We start from the raw sequence: 5280 nt of genomic DNA on the forward strand, positions 1-5280 counted from the left end.
CCATTTCATTCGCCTGCAACCAGAAGAAACCAGCTCTGAATGCTTTGGCGACAATTGCCCTTGAGGAGGCATGATGGCCGCAGGTTCCCGAGTGAATTTCTTCCAAAATTAACTGCCCCTCCTCAGGAGAGATACACCGCTGAAGGACGCCTGAAACACTTTCTCTGTATAACTGGTCATCAATGACGGTGAAGGACTTCGATCTGCGAACGATCAGCCTAGCTTGGACCTCGTCTTCTGGTAACTCTTGCCTCAGGATGTATGCAATGAATGGCACGGTCCATTCGGGAATGACAGCTAGAATCTCCATGATCAAGTCAACCACAGCGGGAACCTCGACTTCAGTCTGATCTGTTGAGCTCTTCGGTTGTACAGGTTCCTCTGTAAAAGGATCTTCTTTTACCCAGGGGAGGTGTAGGTGCTCAAGGCATACATTACTCAGGACCGGTCTCCGTGTGGATCCAAGTTTTGCCAATTCATCTGCTGCTTGGTTTTTCAGTCGGGGAACATGGTGAAGTTCCAGACCTTCGAACTTCTTCTCGAGCTTCCTTATTGCGTTGCAGTATGCAGTCATGGTGGGGTTCCTTACATCCCACTCCTTCATTAGTTGATTAACCACTAGATCTGAGTCGCCATAAACCATCAGGCGACGGACGCCGAGTGTGATGGCCATGCGCAACCTGTAAAGGAGAGCTTCGTACTCTGCTTCGTTGTTGGAAGAATCAAAATGGATCTGCAACACATACTTGAGTTTATCACCTTTCGGGGATATGATCACTATGCCGGCGCCGGAGCCATTCAACATCTTGGACCCATCGAGGAACATGGTCCAATGAGCCTAGTAGATGTGAGTCGGTTGCTGTTGTTCTACCCATTCCGCTATGAAATCAGCAAGAGCTTGAGACTTTATAGCTTTCTTGGCTTCGAACTTGACGTCGCAGTATAGCATCTCCATTGCCCACTTTGCCACTCGGCCTGATGCGTCCCGATTGTGGAGAATTTCCGACAACGGAGCATCAGATATGACACATACCGAGTGGTCTTGGAAATAATGAGCCACCTTCTTTGCAGTCATGTAGATCCCATAAATAAGCTTTTGATAATGGGGATACCTCTGCTTGGAAGGAGTCAGGACTTCAGAAACATAATATACTGGCCGCTGAACCTTGTACGCTTTGCCTTCTTCTTCGCGTACGACTGTCAGAACGGTGCTGACGACTTGATTTGTAGCCGCGATGTACAGAAGAAGGGGTTCTTTACTGAGCGGGGCAGTAAGAACCGGCTGGGTGGAAAGCAGGGCTTTGAGGTCGTCGAATGCGATTTGGGCTTCGTCTATCCACTCGAAGGTATCTGACTTCTTCATGAGTCGGTACAGAGGTAACGCCTTCTCGCCGAGTCGAGCGATAAACCTGCTCAAAGCCGCTAGGCAACCTGTGAGCTTTTGAACATCATGTACTCTTACCGGCCACTCCATTCGAACAATGGTCCCGATCTTTTCGGGGTTGACATCGATCCCTCGTTCGAAAATGAAGAAACCGAGTAACTTCCCGCTGGGAACGCTGAATGAACACTTGGCTGGGTTGAGCTTGATATCGTACCTACGTAGGTTGGCGAATGTTTCTACCAAGTCAGTCAGCAGGTCGGAACCTTTGCGTGACTTGACGACGATATCATCCATATATGCCTCCACATTTCGACCGATCTGGTCTAGGAGGCATTTTTGGATCATTCGCATAAAAGTTGCTCATGCATTCTTCAAACCGAATGGCATAGTGATGTAACAGAAGCACCCGAATGGGGTGATGAAGGCTGTTTTTAATTCATCTGGACCATACAGACGGATCTGATGATAGCCCGAATAGGCATCAAGGAAGGATAAGCGCTCGCAACCCGCAGTCGAATCAATGATTTGATCAATGCGGGGGAGAGGGGAGTGGTCTTTCGGACATACCTTATTAAGATGCTTGAAATCGATGCACATACGGAGAGACTTGTCCTTCTTGGGCACCATGACAACATTAGCGAGCCACTCGGAGTGGTGTACCTCGCGAATGAAGTTGGCTGCCAAAATTTTAGCCACCTCCTCTCCGATTGCTTTCCTCTTGTGCGCGGCGGACTGACGCAGGCGTTCTCGGACGGGCCGAGCGGCAGGATCCACATGCAGTTGGTGCTCAGCCAACTCCCTGGGTACACCTGGCATGTTAGCAGGCTTCCATGCAAAAAATGTCCCAGTTCTCACGGAGGAATTGGATGAGCTCGGCTTCCTATTTTGGATCAAGGGTGGTGGAGATGTTTGTTGGGGCGGCGGTGTCATCCGTCGGGTGGATGCTTACTTTCTTCGTGTCTCCCGCCGACTGAAATGCGGACTCGGAAGCTGGCTTCTTTGAACGCATGAGGTCAATGGGGGTCGGCGGTCTTCTTGTATTCATCCAACTCGAGTACAGCCATCTGATGATCTGCAATTCTCGACCCCTGCTGCAGACACTCCTCGGCCCGCTGCCGATTGCCTGTGACAGTAATCACACCTTTGGCACCGGGCATCTTCAGCTTCAAATAGACAGAACATGGATGGGCCATGAAACGCGCATATGCCGGACGGCCCAGAATCGCATGGTATGCACTCTGGAAGTCTACCACCTCGAATGTCAACTTCTCTTTGCGGAAGTTCTTGTCAGAGCCGAAGACGACATCCAACACAATCTGGCCAAGTGATTTGGCCTTTCTTCCTAGGACGACTCCATGGAACTGCATACTGCTCTCGCTAAGTCTGGACATCGGAATGCCCATTCCCTTGAGAGTATCAGCGTACATGATATTCAAGCTGATGCCGCCGTCCATGAGGACTTTGCGCAGCCTAACTCCTTCCATCACTGGGTCGACGACCAGAGCTTGCCTCCCTGGGGTGGGTACGTGTGCTGGGTGGTCTCACCGATCAAAGGTGATTGCAGTCTGTGACCACTTGAGGAACGTGGGAGTGGATGGGGTTGCCATGTTTACCTCCCTGTTAACCAGCTTCAGTCGACTCTTGCTTTCCACATCAGCAAAAATCATCAACATTGCATGGACCTGAGGGAATGGATCCTCCTTGTCCTCATCATCTTGCTCGACGTCTTTCTCACTCGGCTGTCCTTCACCGAATCCTTGGATCAGGAGGCGACACTGCCGAGTGGTATGCTTCGACAATATGACATTGCCTTCCTCATCCCTCTTCGTGTGGATTGGACACCGTTGATCTAGGATGGAATTTCCTGACTGTTTCTTCTTGGGGGTGTACTCTGCTTTCCCCTTGCCTTTGAACTTAGCATTTGTAACGACTGCCGCCTCTCCTTGCGGAGTGGATTGAGCTTTCTGTTTCTGCTTCCGAGTGTTGCTCCCATCTCCATCGGCGACTGACTTATGTTTGCCGCTACGTATGCGGTCCTCCTCTTCGCCATTTGCATAGCGCGCGGCTATCTCCATCATCTTGCTCATGGAGATGTCGCCTGTCCGACCAAATTTCAGGTACAGATCTCTGTACCGAACGCCTGCCTTGAAGGCGCAGACTGCTTGGTGCTCTGTTACATTCTCCACCGTGTGGTAGAGGGTCGTCCAGTGCTAGATGAAATCGCGCAAGGGCTCGTTTTGCTTCTGGACACAGTGTTGAAGCTCTACGAGACCAGCAGGGCGTTTGCACGTCCCCTCGAAGGTCCTGATGAAGATTCGGGCCAGATCTGCCCAACTATAGATGCTTGATGGAGCTAACTGGTTTAGCCAAGCTCGCGCCGAACCGTCGAGCATCAGTGGGAGATGTCTCATGGCGACATGGTCATCTCCGCCACCGATCTGGACCGCCACTCTGTAGTCGTCCAACCAAGTTTCTGGTTTGGACTTTCGTGTGAATTTGCTGATTCCCGTCACCAATCGGAAGTTGGGAGGGATGTCAGCTGAGCGGATGGCCCGACTGAAGCACTCGGGGCCAGAAACAACGGTCCTGCTTCCACTCGGACGGTCTCTATCGTGACCATCACGGTGGGCTCGACTTCTATCGACCTTCTTCTGAGTGATGTACCCTCTTGCATCAGGCCTTGGATCATGCGCGCCACCGCCCGAACGACGATCATCGTAATGCCGGGTTCTGTAAGGCCCACTCCGCGGAGGAGTACGCGAACGGCGACGATATTCAGGGTGGGACTGAATGGAAAGCGGATTCTGACTCGGGTCTGTGGAACGGTTGCCCCCTCTGCGTCGCTGGTGAGAGTCGGGACTGAAAACCGACCGATGTGTGTTCGCTTGAACTGAACTGTTGTGGATCCTGTTGTGCGACTGGGAGACCGCCGAGTTTTGCTGCTGCGCCGTATGTAACAAGGCACGGATCTGCTCGATTGCTCTACCAGCCTCCGAATCAGTCGGCTGGAGAGAATCAGCTATCCTAGCGGCTGCAGCCAAGTTGAGGACGGGTGTGCGGAACACCTCGACGTTGCTCTGACGAGTGCGTCGACTGGAAGAACGATGGTGCTGACGACGAGTGCCGGATGATTCTCCGAACTCACGCTCGTTCCGACTAGTCCCGGGGGGACTTTCGTGGGAATCGGCCATGAGTACTTCGGCTGCAGGCCCGTGACCCTGATACTCGGAAGGTAGTTCAGTCGGAACTGACTCCAAGCACTGGGATGACAGCGGGACCACAACCGATTCGAGCACGCCACTTGAGAGGACGCGTTTTGTCGCGCTTGGGCGTGTCGCACCCAACGCTGGAGCCGCGGACGATGTGATCGCTTGTTGCGGCACGTGACGGGGGCGAAGATCGACACCGGGGTCGATGGCTGGAGAAGAAGAACGCCGCAGGAACTAGCACGGAAGTGCGTAGCCCCTCGACTCAGAAGCGCCTCGACGTCGAGGGGCGCATCCCGAAGCCATGCTGAATCGTCGGCAATGAAGGAGAGTGCACCGAAGAGGATCTCATGACCCATGCACAGATCTCCGCCGGACGACATGACGAAAAGATGAAATCGCAAACTCGCCGGAAGTCGCTTAGACGCCTGCCCCATGGTGGGCGCCAACTATCGTGGGTATAAGTCTGACAGTAGAAGTATGGGGTACGAAAGTATATGGGCAGAGTCTTAGCTAGGGCGAGGATGTATGAGTTCAGGCCCCTCTACGGTGGAGGTAAAAGCCCTACGTCTCAGTGCTCTTGGGAGCTTTGTGTCGAGTGTATTGTGGGATTACAGCAAGTGCCAACCCCCGTACCAGTGGCGAAGGGCGGCTTATATAGAGTGCGCTGCCCTTCATAATGGCCCGGTG

Source organism: Hordeum vulgare, chromosome 7H (genome assembly GCF_904849725.1).
Source record: "Hordeum vulgare subsp. vulgare chromosome 7H, MorexV3_pseudomolecules_assembly, whole genome shotgun sequence".
Taxonomy (NCBI): domain Eukaryota; kingdom Viridiplantae; phylum Streptophyta; class Magnoliopsida; order Poales; family Poaceae; genus Hordeum; species Hordeum vulgare.